Source organism: Gorilla gorilla, chromosome 7 (genome assembly GCF_029281585.2).
Source record: "Gorilla gorilla gorilla isolate KB3781 chromosome 7, NHGRI_mGorGor1-v2.1_pri, whole genome shotgun sequence".
In the NCBI taxonomy this organism is placed as follows: domain Eukaryota; kingdom Metazoa; phylum Chordata; class Mammalia; order Primates; family Hominidae; genus Gorilla; species Gorilla gorilla.
In genome coordinates this window covers 157246099-157263522 of record NC_073231.2, presented here as the reverse complement: position 1 = coordinate 157263522, position 17424 = coordinate 157246099, and positions in this window count along the sequence as shown.

Genomic DNA, 17424 nt, shown 5'->3' with positions numbered 1-17424 from the left:
AAGATGGAGATATCTACACCGCTATCTGTATAAACATGGAAATATCTACACCGCTATGTGTATAAACATGGAAATATCTACACCGCTATCTGTACAAACATGGAAATATCTACACCGCTACCTGTACAAACTTGGAAATATCAGCACCGACATCTGTAGGAACATGGAAATATCTACACCGGTATCTGTATAAACATGGAAATATCTACACCACTATCTGTATGAACATGGAAATAGCTACACAGCCATCTGCATGAACATGGAAATATCTACACCGCTATCTGTATGAACATGGATATATCTACACAGCCATCTGGATGAACATGGAAATATCTACACCGCTATCTGTATGAACATGGAAATACATACACCGCTATATTTATGAACATGGAAATATCTACACCGCTATCTGTATGAACATGGAAATATCTACACCGCTATCTGTATGAACATGGAAATATCTTCACCGCCATCTGTATGAACATGGATATATCTACACAGCCATCTGGATGAACATGGAAATATCTGCACCGCTATCTGTATGAACATGGAAATATCTACACCGCTATCTGTATGAACATGGATATATCTACACAGCCATCTGGATGAACATGGAATTATCTACACCGCTATCTGTGTAAACATGCATACATCTTCACCGCTATCTGCATAAACACGGAAATATCTACACCGTTTTCTGTATGAACATGGAAATATCTACACCGCTATCTGTGTAAACATGCATACATCTTCTCCGCTATCTGTATAAACATGGAAATATCTACACCGCTATCTGTATGAACATGGAAATATCTACACCGCTATCAGTTTGAAAATGGAAATATCTACACCGCTATCTGCATGAAAATGGAAATATCTACTAAGCTATCTGCACATACATGGAAATATCTACACAGCTATCTCTTTACACATGGAAATAACTACACCGCTATCTCTATAAACAGGGAAATATCTACACGGCCATCTGTATGAACATGGAAATATCTGCACCGCTATCTGTATAAACATGGAAATATCTTCACCGCCATATGTATGAACATGGATATATCTACACAGCCATCTGGATGAGCATGGAAATATCTACACCGCTATCTGCTTGAACATGGAAATATATACACCGCTATCTGCATGAAAATGGAAATATCTACACAGCTATCTGCATATATATGGAAATATCTACAGAGCTATCTCTTTACACATGGAAATAACTACACCGCTATCTCTATAAACATGGAAATATCTACACCGCCATCTGTATGAAGATGGACACATCTGCACCGCTATCTGTATGAACATATAAATATCTACACCGCCATCTGTATATACATGGAAATATCTACACCACTATCTGTATAAACACGGAAATAAGTACACAGCTACCTGTATAAACATGGAAGTATCAGCACCGCTATCGGTATGAACATGGCAATATCTACACGGTTATCTGTATGAACATGGAAATATCTACACCGTTATCTGTATAAGCATGGAAATATCTTCACCGCCATCTCTATGAACATCGATATACCTACACAGCCATCTGGATGAACATGGAAATATCTACACCGCTATCTGTATGAACATGGAAATATCTACACAGCCATCTGGATGAACATGAAAATGTCTACACCGCTATCTGTATGAACACGGAAATACATACACCGCTATCTGTATGAACATGGAAATGCCCTCACCGCCATCTGTATGAACAAGGATATATCTACACAGCCATCTGGATGAACAAGGAAATATCCACACCGCTATCTGTATGAACATGGAAATATCTACACCGCTATCTGTATGAACATGGATATATCTACACAGCCATGTGGATGAACATGGAAATATCTACACCGCTATCTGTGTAAACATGCATACATCTTCACCGCTATCTGTATAAACATGGAAATATCTACACCTTTTTCTCTATGAACATGGAAATATCTACACCGCTATCTGTGTAAACATGCATACATCTTCACCGCTATCTGTATAAACATGGAAATATCTACACCGCTATCTGTATGAATATGGAAATATCTACACCGCTATCTGTTTGAAAATGGAAATATCTACACCGCTATCTGCATGAAAATGGAAATATCTACACAGCTATCTGCACATACATGGAAATATCTACACAGCTATCTCTTTACACATGGAAATAACTACACCACTATCTCTATAAACATAGAAATATCTACACGGCCATCTGTATGAACATGGAAATATCTGCACCGCCATCTGTATGAACATATAAATATCTACACTGCCATCTGTATTAAGATGAATATATCTACACCGCTATCTGTATAAACATGGAAATATCTACACCGCTACCTATATAAACATGGAAATATCTACACCGCTATCTGTATAAACATGGAAATACCTACACAGGTACCTGTATAAACATGGAAATATCTACACCGCTATCTGTATGAACATGGAAATATCTACATCAATATCTGTATGAACATGGAAATATCTTCACCGCCATCTCTATGAACAAGGATATATCTACACAGCCATCTGGATGAACAAGGAAATATCAGCACCGCTGTCTGTATGAACATGGAAATATCTACACCGCTATCTGTATAAACATGGAAATATCTACACCGCTATCTGTAGGAACATGGAAATATCTTCACCGCCATCTGTATGAACATGGATATATCTACACAGCCATCTGGATGAACATGGATATGTCTACACAGCCATCTGGATGAACATGGAAATATCTACACCGCTATCTGTATGAACATGGAAATATCTACACCGCTATCTGTGTAAAATTGCATACATCTTCACCGCTATCTGTATAAACATGGAAATATCTACACTGCTATATGTAAGTACATGGAAATATCTACACCGCTATCTGTTTGAACATGGAAATATCTACACCGCTATCTGCATGAAAATGGAAATATCTACACAGCTATCTGCATATCCATGGAAATATCTAGACAGCTATCTCTTTACACATGGAAATAACTACACCGCTATCTCTATAAACATGGTAATATCTACACTGCCATCTGTATGAACATGGAAATATTTGCACTGCCATCTGTATGAACTTATAAATATCTACACCGACATCTGTATTAAGATGGAGATATCTACACCGCTATCTGTATAAACATGGAAATATCTACACCGCTATGTGTATAAACATGGAAATATCTACACCGCTATCTGTACAAACATGGAAATATCTACACCGCTACCTGTACAAACTTGGAAATATCAGCACCGACATCTGTAGGAACATGGAAATATCTACACCGGTATCTGTATAAACATGGAAATATCTACACCACTATCTGTATGAACATGGAAATAGCTACACAGCCATCTGCATGAACATGGAAATATCTACACCGCTATCTGTATGAACATGGATATATCTACACAGCCATCTGGATGAACATGGAAATATCTACACCGCTATCTGTATGAACATGGAAACACATACACCGCTATATTTATGAACATGGAAATATCTACACCGCTATCTGTATGAACATGGAAATATCTACACCGCTATCTGTATGCACATGGAAATATCTTCACCGCCATCTGTATGAACATGGATATATCTACACAGCCATCTGGATGAACATGGAAATATCTGCACCGCTATCTGTATGAACATGGAAATATCTACACCGCTATCTGTATGAACATGGATATATCTACACAGCCATCTGGATGAACATGGAATTATCTACACCGCTATCTGTGTAAACATGCATACATCTTCACCGCTATCTGCATAAACATGGAAATATCTACACCGTTTTCTGTATGAACATGGAAATATCTACACCGCTATCTGTGTAAACATGCATACATCTTCACCGCTATCTGTATAAACATGGAAATATCTACACCGCTATCTGTATGAACATGGAAATATCTACACCGCTATCAGTTTGAAAATGGAAATATCTACACCGCTATCTGCATGAAAATGGAAATATCTACTAAGCTATCTGCACATACATGGAAATATCTACACAGCTATCTCTTTACACATGGAAATAACTACACCGCTATCTCTATAAACAGGGAAATATCTACACGGCCATCTGTATGAACATGGAAATATCTGCACCGCCATCTGTATGAACATATAGATATCTACACCGCCATCTGTATTAAGATGAAGATATCTACACCGCTATCTGTATAAACATGGAAATATCTACACCGCTACCTGTATAAACATGGAAATATCTACACCGCTATCTGTATAAACATGGAAATACCTACACCGCTACCTGTATAGACATGGAAATATCTACACCGCTATCTGTATGAACATGAAAATATCTACACCGATATCTGTATGAACATGGAAATATCTTCACTGCCATCTGCATGAACATGGATATATATACACAGCCATCTGGATGAACATGGAAATATCTACACCGCTATCTGTATGAACATGGAAATATCTACACCGCTATCTGTGTAAACATGCATACATCTTCACCGCTATCTTTATAAACATGGAAATATCTACACTGCTAACTGTTTGAACATGGAAATATCTACACCGCTATCTGCATGAAAATGGAAATATCTACACAGCTATCTGCATATACATGGAAATATCTACACAGCTATCTTTTTACACATGGAAATAACTACACCGCTATCTTTATAAACATGGAAATATCTACACCGCCATCTGTATGAACATGGAAATATCTACACCGCTATCTGTATAAACACGGAAATATGTACGCCGCTACCTGTATAAACATGGAAGTATCAGCACCGCTATCGGTATGAACATGGCAATATCAACACGGCTATCTGTATGAACATGGAAATATGTACACCGCTATCTGTATGAACATGGAAATATCTACACCGCTATCTGTATGAACATGGAAATATCTACACAGACATCTGGATGAATATGGAAATGTCTACACCGCTATCTGTATGAACATGGAAATACATACACCGCTATCTCTATGAACATGGAAATATCTAAAAAGCTATCTGTATGAACATGGAAATATCTACACCGCTATCTGTATGAACATGGAAATATCTTCACCGCCATCTGTATGAACATGGATATATCTACACAGCCATCTGGATGAACATGTAAATATCTGCACCGCTATCTGGATGAACATGGAAATATCTGCACCGCTATCTGTATGAACATGGAAATATCTACACCGCTATCTGTGTGAACAAGAAATATCTACACCGCTATCTGTATGTACTTGGAAATAACTACACCGTTATCTGTATGAACATGGAAATATTTACACCGCTATGTGTATGAACATGGAAATGTCTACACCGCTATCTGTATGAACATGGAAATATCTACACCGCTATCTGTATGAACATGGAAATATCTTCACCGCCATCTGTATGAACATGGATATATCTACACAGCCATCTGGATGAACATGGAAATATCTACACCGCTCTCTGTGTAAACATGCATACATCTTCACCGCTATCTGTATAAACATGGAAATATCTACTCCGCTATCTTTATGAACATGGAAATATCTACACCGCTAACTGTTTGAACATGGAAATATCTACACCGCTATCTGCATGAAAATGGAAATATCTACACAGCTATCTGCATATACACGGAAATATCTACACAGCTATGTCTTTACACATGGAAATAACTACACCGCTATCTCTATAAACATGGAAATATCTACACCGCCATCTGTATGAACATGGAAATATCTACACCGCTATCTGTATAAACACGGAAATATGTACACCGCTACCTGTATAAACATGGAAGTATCAGCACCGCTATCGGTATGAACATGGCAATATCAACACGGCTATCTGTATGAACATGGAAATATCTACACCGCTATCTGTATGAACATGGAAATATCTACACCGCTATCTGTATGAACATCGAAATATCTACACAGCCATCTGGATGAATATGGAAATGTCTACACCGCTATCTGTATGAACATGGAAATACATACACCGCTATCTCTATGAACATGGAAATATCTACACCGCTATCTGTATGAACATGGAAATATCTACACCGCTATCTGTATGAACATGGAAATATCTTCACCGCCATCTGTATGAAGATGGATATATCTACACAGCCATCTGGATGAACATGGAAATATCTGCACCGCTATCTGGATGAACATGGAAATATCTGCACCGCTATCTTTATGAACATGGAAGTATCTACACCGCTATCTGTATGAACATGGAAATATCTACACCGCTCTCTGTGTAAACATGCATACATCTTCACCGCTATCTGTATAAACATGGAAATATCTACACCGCTATCTGTATGAACATGGAAATATCTACACCACCATCTGTATGAACATGGAAATATCTGCACCTCCGTCTGTATGAACATATAAATATCTACACCGCCATCTGTATTAAGAAGGAGATATCTACACCGCTATCTGTATAAACATGGAAATATCTACACCGCTATCTATATGAACATGGAAATATCTACACCGCTACCTGTATAAACACGGAAATATTTACACCGCTACCAGTATAAACATGAAAGTATCAGCACCGCTATCGGTATGAACATGGCAATATCTACACGGCTATCTCTATGAACATGGAAATATCTACATCGCTATCTGTATGAACATGGAAATATCTACACCACTATCTGTATGAACATGGAAATAGCTACACAGCCATCTGGATGAACATGGAAATATCTACACCGCTATCTGTTTGAACATGGATATATCTACACAGCCATCTGGATGATCATGGAAATATCTACACCGCTATCTGTATGAACATGGAAATACATACACCGCTATCTGTATGAACATGGAAATATCTACACCGATATCTGTATGAACATGGAAATATCTTCACCGCCATCTGTATGACCATGGATATATCTACACAGCCATCTGGATGAACATGGAAATATCTACACTGCTATCTGTATGAACATGGAAATATCTACACCGCTATCTGTATGAACATGGATATATCTACACAGCCATCTGGATGAACATGGAAATATCTACACCGCTATCTGTATAAACACGGAAATATGTACACCGCTACCTGTATAAACATGGAAGTATCAGCACCGCTATCGGTATGAACATGGCAATATCAACACGGCTATCTGTATGAACATGGAAATATCTACACCGCTATCTGTATGAACATGGAAATATCTACACCGCTATCTGTATGAACATCGAAATATCTACACAGCCATCTGGATGAATATGGAAATGTCTACACCGCTATCTGTATGAACATGGAAATACATACACCGCTATCTCTATGAACATGGAAATATCTACACCGCTATCTGTATGAACATGGAAATATCTACACCGCTATCTGTATGAACATGGAAATATCTTCACCGCCATCTGTATGAACATGGATATATCTACACAGCCATCTGGATGAACATGGAAATATCTACACCGCTATCTGTATGAACATGGAAATATCTACACCGCTATCTGTATGAACATGGATATATCTACACAGCCATCTGGATGAACATGGAAATATCTACACCGCTATCTGTATAAACACGGAAATATGTACACCGCTACCTGTATAAACATGGAAGTATCAGCACCGCTATCGGTATGAACATGGCAATATCAACACGGCTATCTGTATGAACATGGAAATATCTACACCGCTATCTGTATGAACATGGAAATATCTACACCGCTATCTGTATGAACATCGAAATATCTACACAGCCATCTGGATGAATATGGAAATGTCTACACCGCTATCTGAATGAACATGGAAATACATACACCGCTATCTCTATGAACATGGAAATATCTACACCGCTATCTGTATGAACATGGAAATATCTACACCGCTATCTGTATGAACATGGAAATATCTTCACCGCCATCTGTATGAACATGGATATATCTACACAGCCATCTGGATGAACATGGAAATATCTGCACCGCTATCTGGATGAACATGGAAATATCTGCACCGCTATCTTTATGAACATGGAAATATCTACACCGCTATCTGTATGAACATGGAAATATCTACACCGCTATCTGTGTAAACATGCATACATCTTCACCGCTATCTGTATAAACATGGAAATATCTACACCGCTATCTGTATGAACATGGAAATATCTACACCACCATCTGTATGAACATGGAAATATCTGCACCGCCGTCTGTATGAACATATAAATATCTACACCGCCATCTGTATTAAGAAGGAGATATCTACACCGCTATCTGTATAAACATGGAAATATCTACACCGCTATCTATATGAACATGGAAATATCTACACCGCTACCTGTATAAACACGGAAATATGTACACCGCTACCTGTATAAACATGAAAGTATCAGCACCGCTATCGGTATGAACATGGCAATATCTACATGGCTATCTCTATGAACATGGAAATATCTACATCGCTATCTGTATGAACATGGATATATCTACACCACTATCTGTATGAACATGGAAATAGCTACACAGCCATCTGGATGAACATGGAAATATCTACACCGCTATCTGTATGAACATGGATATATCTACACAGCCATCTGGATGAACATGGAAATATCTACACCGCTATCTGTATGAACATGGAAATACATACACCGCTATCTGTATGAACATGGAAATATCCACACCGCTATCTGTATGAACATGGAAATATCTACACCGCTATCTGTATGAACATGGAAATATCTTCACCGCCATCTGTATGACCATGGATATATCTACACAGCCATCTGGATGAACATGGAAATATCTACACCGCTCTCTGTATGAACATGGAAATATCTACACCGCTATCTGTATGAACATGGATATATCTACACAGCCATCTGGATGAACATGGAAATATCTACACCACTATCTGTGTAAACATGCATACATCTTCACCGCTAACTGTATAAACATGGAAATACCTACACTGCTATCTTTATGAACATGGAAATATCTACACCGCTAACTGTTTGAACAGGGAAATATATACACCACTATCTGCATGAAAATGGAAATGTCAACACAGCTATCTGCATATACATGGAAATATCTACACAGCTATCTCTTTACACATGGAAATAACTACACCGCTATCTGTATGAACATGGAAATATCTACACCGCCATCTGTATGAACATGGAAATATCTGCACCGCCATCTGAATGAACATATAATTATCTACACCACCATCTGTATTAAGATTGAGATATCTACACCGCTATCTGTATAAACATGGAAATATCTACACCGCTATGTGTATAAACATGGAAATATCTACACCGCTATATGTATAAACATGGAAATATCTACACCGCTACCTGTATAAACATGGAAATATCAGCACCGCTATCAGAATGAACATGGAAGTATCTACACCGCCATCTGTATGAACATGGAAATATCTTCACCGCCATCTGTATGAACATGGAAATATCTGCACCGCCATCTGTATGAACCTATAAATATCTACACCGCCATCTGTATTAAGATGGAGATAACTACACCGCTATCTGTATAAACATGGAAATATCTACACCGCTATGTGTATAAACATGGAAATATCTACACCGCTATCTGTATAAACATGGAAATATCTACACTGCTACCTGTATAAACATGGAAATATCAGCACCGCTATCTTTATGAACATGGAAATATCTACACCGCCATCTGTATGAACATGGAAAAATCTTCACCGCCATCTGTATGAACATGGATATATCTAGACAGCCATCTGTATGAACATGGAAATATCTTCACCGCCATCTGTATGAACATGGATATATCTACACAGCCATCTGGATGAACATGGAAATATCTACACCGCTATCTGTGTAAACATGCATACTTCTTCACCGCTATCTGTATAAACATGGAAATATCTACACCGCTATCTTTATGAACATGGAAATATCTACACCGCTAACTGTTTGAACATGGAAATATCTACACCGCTATCTGCATGAAAATGGAAATATCTACACAGCTATCTGCATATACATGGAAATATCTACACAGCTATCTCTTTGCACATCGAAATATCTACACCGCTATCTCTATAAACATGGAAATATCTATACCGCCATCTGTATGAACATGGAAATATCTACACCGCTATCTGTATAAACACGGAAATATGTACATCGCTACCTGTATAAACATGGAAGTATCAGCACCGCTATCGGTATGAACATGGCAATATCAACACGGCTATCTGTATGAACATGGAAATATCTACACCGCTATCTGTATGAACATGGAAATATCTACACCGCTATCTGTATGAACATGGAAATATCTACACAGCCATCTGGATGAATATGGAAATGTCTACACCGCTATCTGTATGAACATGGAAATACATACACCGCTATCTCTATGAACATGGAAATATCTACACTGCTATCTGTATGAACATGGAAATATCTACACCGCCATCTGTATGAACATGGAAATATCTTCACCGCCATCTGTATGAACATGGATATATCTACACAGCCATCTGGATGAACATGGAAATATCTGCACCGCTATCTGAATGAACATGGAAATATCTGCACCGCTATCTTTATGAACATGGAAATATCTACACCGCTATCTGTATGAACATGGAACTATCTACACCGCTATCTGTGTAAACATGCATACATCTTCACCGCTATCTGTATAAACATGGAAATATCTACACCGCTATCTGTATGAACATGGAAATATCTACACCACCATCTGTATGAACATGGAAATATCTGCACCGCCGTCTGTATGAACATATAAATATCTACACCGCCATCTGTATTAAGAAGGAGATATCTACACCGCTATCTGTATAAACATGGAAATATCTACACCGCTATCTATATGAACATGGAAATATCTACACCGCTACCTGTATAAACACGGAAATATGTACACCGCTACCTGTATAAACATGAAAGTATCAGCACCGCTATCGGTATGAACATGGCAATATCTACACGGCTATCTCTATGAACATGGAAATATCTACATCGCTATCTGTATGAACATGGAAATATCTACACCACTATCTGTATGAACATGGAAATAGCTACACAGCCATCTGGATGAACATGGAAATATCTACACCGCTATCTGTATGAACATGGATATATCTACACAGCCATCTGGATGAACATGGAAATATCTACACCGCTATCTGTATGAACATGGAAATACTTACACCGCTATCTGTATGAACATGGAAATATCTACACCGCTATCTGTATGAACATGGAAATATCTACACCGCCATCTGTATGAACATGGAAATATCTTCACCGCCATCTGTATGAACATGGATATATCTACACAGCCATCTGGATGAACATGGAAATATCTGCACCGCTATCTGTATGAACATGGAAATATCTACACCGCTATCTGTATGAACATGGATATATCTACAGAGCCATCTGGATGAACATGGAAATATCTACACCACTATCTGTGTAAACATGCATACATCTTCACCGCTAACTGTATAAACATGGAAATATCTACACTGCTATCTTTATGAACATGGAAATATCTACACTGCTAACTGTTTGAACAGGGAAATATATACACCACTATCTGCATGAAAATGGAAATGTCAACACAGCTATCTGCATATACATGGAAATATATACACAGCTATCTCTTTACACATGGAAATAACTACACCGCTATCTGTATGAACATGGAAATATCTACACCGCCATCTGTATGAACATGGAAATATCTGCACCGCCATCTGAATGAACATATAATTATCTACACCACCATCTTTATTAAGATGGAGATATCTACACCGCTATCTGTATAAACATGGAAATATCTACACCGCTATGTGTATAAACATGGAAATATCTACACCGCTATATGTATAAACATGGAAATATCTACACCGCTACCTGTATAAACATGGAAATATCAGCACCGCTATCAGAATGAACATGGAAGTATCTACTCCGCCATCTGTATGAACATGGAAATATCTTCACCGCCATCTGTATGAACATGGAAATATCTGCACCGCCATCTGTATGAACATATAAATATCTACACCGCCATCTGTATTAAGATGGAGATATCTACACCGCTATCTGAATAAACATGGAAATATCTACACCGCTATGTGTATAAACATGGAAATATCTACACCGCTATCTGTATAAACATGGAAATATATACACTGCTACCTGTATAAACATGGAAATATCAGCACCGCTATCTGTAGGAACAAGGAAATATCTACACCGCCATCTGTATGAACATGGAAAAATCTTCACCGCCATCTGTATGAACATGGATATATGTACACAGCAATCTGTATGAACATGGAAATATCTTCACAGCCATCTGTATGAACATGGATATGCCTACACAGCCGTCTGGATGAACATGGAAATATCTACACCGCTATCTGTATGAACATGGAAATATCTACACGGCTATCTGTGTAAACATGCATACATCTTCACCGCTATCAGTATAAACATGGAAATATCCACACCGCTATCTGTATGAACATGGAAATATCTACACCGCTATCTGTTTGAACATGGAAATATCTACACCGCTATCTGCATGAAAATAGAAATATCTACACAGCTATCTGCATATACATGGAAATATCTACACAGCTATCTCTTTGCACATGGAAATATCTACACCGCTATCTCTATAAACATGGAAATATGTACTCCTCCATCTGTATGAACATGTAAATATCTGCACCGCCATCTGTATGAACATATAAATATCTACACCGCCATCTGTATTAAGAAGGAGATATCTACACCGCTATCTGTATAAACATGGAAATATCTACACCGCTATCTGTATGAACATGGAAATATCTACACCGCTACCTGTATAAACACGGAAATATGTTCACCTCTACCTGTATAAACATGGAAGTATCAGCACCGCTATCGGTATGAACATGGCAATATCTACACGGCTATCTGTATGAACATGGAAATATCTACACCGCTATCTGTATGAACGTGGAAATATCTACACCACTATCTGTATGAACATGGAAATAGCTACACAGCCATCTGGATGAACATGGAAATAATTACACCGCTATCTGTATGAACATGGATATATCTACACAGCCATCTGGATGAACATGGAAATATCTACACCGCTATCTGTATGAACATGGAAATACATACACCGCTATCTGTATGAACATGGAAATATCTACACCGCTATCTGTATGAACATGGAAATATCTACACCGCTATCTGTATGAACATGGAAATATCTTCACCTCCATCTGTATGAACATGGATATATCTGCACAGCCATCTGGATGAACATGGAAATATCTGCACCGCTATCTGTATGAACATGGAAATATCTACACTGCTATCTGTATGAACCTGGATATATCTACAGAGCCATCTGGATGAACATGGAAATATCTACACCGCTATCTGTGTAAACATGCATACATCTTCACCGCTATCTGTATAAACATGGAAATATCTACACTGCTATCTTTATGAACATAAAAATATCTACACCGCTAACTGTTTGAACACGGAAATATATACACCGCTATCTGCATGAAAATGGAAATGTCTACACAGCTATCTGCATATACATGGAAATATCTACACAGCTATCTCTTTACACATGGAAATAACTACACCGCTATCTGTATGAACATGGAAATATCTACACCGCTACCTGTATAAACATGGAAATATCAGCACTGCTATCAGTATGAACATGGAAGTATCTACACCGCAATCTGTATGAACATGGAAATATCTTCACCGCCATCTGTATGAACATGGAAATATCTGCACCGCCATCTGTATGAACATGTAAATATCTACACCGCCATCTGTATTAAGATGGAGATATCTACACCGCTATCTGTATAAACATGGAAATATCTACAACGCTATGTGTATAAACATGGAAATATCTACACCGCTATCTGTATAAACATGGAAATATCTACACTGCTACCTGTATAAACATGGAAATATCAGCACCGCTATCTGTATGAACATGGAAATATCTACACCGCCATCTGTATGAACATGGAAAAACCTTCACCGCCATCTGTATGAACATGGATATATCTAGACAGCCATCTGTATGAACATGGAAATATCTTCACCGCCATCTGTATGAACATGGATATGTCTACACAGCCGTCTGGATGAACATATAAATATCTACACCGCCATCTGTATTAAGAATGACATATCTACACCGCTATTTGTATCAACATGGAAATATCTACACCGCTATCTGTATGAACATGGAAATATCTGCACCGCCATCTGTATGAACATATAAATATCTACACCGCCATCTGTATTAAGAATGAGATACCTACACCGCTATCTGTATAAACATGGAAATATCTACACCGCTATCTGTATGAACATGGAAATATCTACACCACTACCTGTATAAACACGGAAATATGTACACCGCTACCTGTATAAACATGGAAGTATCAGCACCGCTATCGTTATGAACATGGCAATATCTACACGGTTATCTGTATGAACATGGAAATATCTACACCGTTATCTGTATAAGCATGGAAATATCTTCACCGCCATCTCTATGAACATCGATATACCTACACAGCCAACTGGATGAACATGGAAATATCTACACCGCTATCTGTATGAACATGGAAATATCTACACAGCCATCTGGATGAACATGAAAATGTCTACACCGCTATCTGTATGAACACGGAAATATATACACCGCTATCTGTATGAACATGGAAATACCCTCACCGCCATCTGTATGAACAAGGATATATCTACACAGCCATCTGGATGAACAAGGAAATATCCACACCGCTATCTGTATGAACATGGAAATATCTACACCGCTATCTGTATGAACATGGATATATCTACACAGCCATGTGGATGAACATGGAAATATCTACACCGCTATCTGTGTAAACATGCATACATCTTCACCGCTATCTGTATAAACATGGAAATATCTACACCTTTTTCTCTATGAACATGGAAATATCTACACCGCTATCTGTGTAAACATGCATACATCTTCACCGCTATCTGTATAAACATGGAAATATCTACACCGCTATCTGTATGAATATGGAAATATCTACACCGCTATCTGTTTGAAAATGGAAATATCTACACCGCTATCTGCATGAAAATGGAAATATCTACACAGCTATCTGCACATACATGGAAATATCTACACAGCTATCTCTTTACACATGGAAATAACTACACCACTATCTCTATAAACATAGAAATATCTACACGGCCATCTGTATGAACGTGGAAATATCTGCACCGCCATCTGTATGAACATATAAATATCTACACTGCCATCTGTATTAAGATGAATATATCTACACCGCTATCTGTATAAACATGGAAATATCTACACCGCTACCTATATAAACATGGAAATATCTACACCGCTATCTGTATAAACATGGAAATACCTACACAGGTGCCTGTATAAACATGGAAATATCTACACCGCTATCTGTATGAACATGGAAATATCTACACCAATATCTGTATGAACATGGAAATATCTTCGCCGCCATCTCTATGAACAAGGATATATCTACACAGCCATCTGGATGAACAAGGAAATATCAGCACCGCTGTCTGTATGAACATGGAAATATCTACACCGCTATCTGTATAAACATGGAAATATCTACACCGCTATCTGTAGGAACATGGAAATATCTTCACCGCCATCTGTATGAACATGGATATATCTACACAGCCATCTGGATGAACATGGATATGTCTACACAGCCATCTGGATGAACATGGAAATATCTACACCGCTATCTGTATGAACATGGAAATATCTACACCGCTATCTGTGTAAAAATGCATACATCTTCACCGCTATCTGTATAAACATGGAAATATCTACACTGCTATCTGTAAGTACATGGAAATATCTACACCGCTATCTGTTTGAACATGGAAATATCTACACCGCTATCTGCATGAAAATGGAAATATCTACACAGCTATCTGCATATACATGGAAATATCTAGACAGCTATCTCTTTACACATGGAAATAACTACACCGCTATCTCTATAAACATGGTAATATCTATACTGCCATCTGTATGAACATGGAAACATTTGCACTGCCATCTGTATGAACTTATAAATATCTACACCGACATCTGTATTAAGATGGAGATATCTACACCGCTATCTGTATAAACATGGAAATATCTACACCGCTATGTGTATAAACATGGAAATATCTACACCGCTATCTGTACAAACATGGAAATATCTACACCGCTACCTGTACAAACTTGGAAATATCAGCACCGACATCTGTAGGAACATGGAAATATCTACACCGGTATCTGTATAAACATGGAAATATCTACACCACTATCTGTATGAACATGGAAATAGCTACACAGCCATCTGCATGAACATGGAAATATCTACACCGCTATCTGTATGAACATGGATATATCTACACAGCCATCTGGATGAACATGGAAATATCTACACCGCTATCTGTATGAACATGGAAATACATACACCGCTATATTTATGAACATGGAAATATCTACACCGCTATCTGTATGAACATGGAAATATCTACACCGCTATCTGTATGAACATGGAAATATCTTCACCGCCATCTGTATGAACATGGATATATCTACACAGCCATCTGGATGAACATGGAAATATCTGCACCGCTATCTGTATGAACATGGAAATATCTACACCGCTATCTGTATGAACATGGATATATCTACACAGCCATCTGGATGAACATGGAATTATCTACACCGCTATCTGTGTAAACATGCATACATCTTCACCGCTATCTGCATAAACACGGAAATATCTACACCGTTTTCTGTATGAACATGGAAATATCTACACCGCTATCTGTGTAAACATGCATACATCTTCTCCGCTATCTGTATAAACATGGAAATATCTACACCGCTATCTGTATGAACATGGAAATATCTACACCGCTATCAGTTTGAAAATGGAAATATCTACACCGCTATCTGCATGAAAATGGAAATATCTACTAAGCTATCTGCACATACATGGAAATATCTACACAGCTATCTCTTTACACATGGAAATAACTACACCGCTATCTCTATAAACAGGGAAATATCTACACGGCCATCTGTATGAACATGGAAATATCTGCACCGCTATCTGTATAAACATGGAAATATCTTCACCGCCATATGTATGAACATGGATATATCTACACAGCCATCTGGATGAGCATGGAAATATCTACACCGCTATCTGCTTGAACATGGAAATATATAC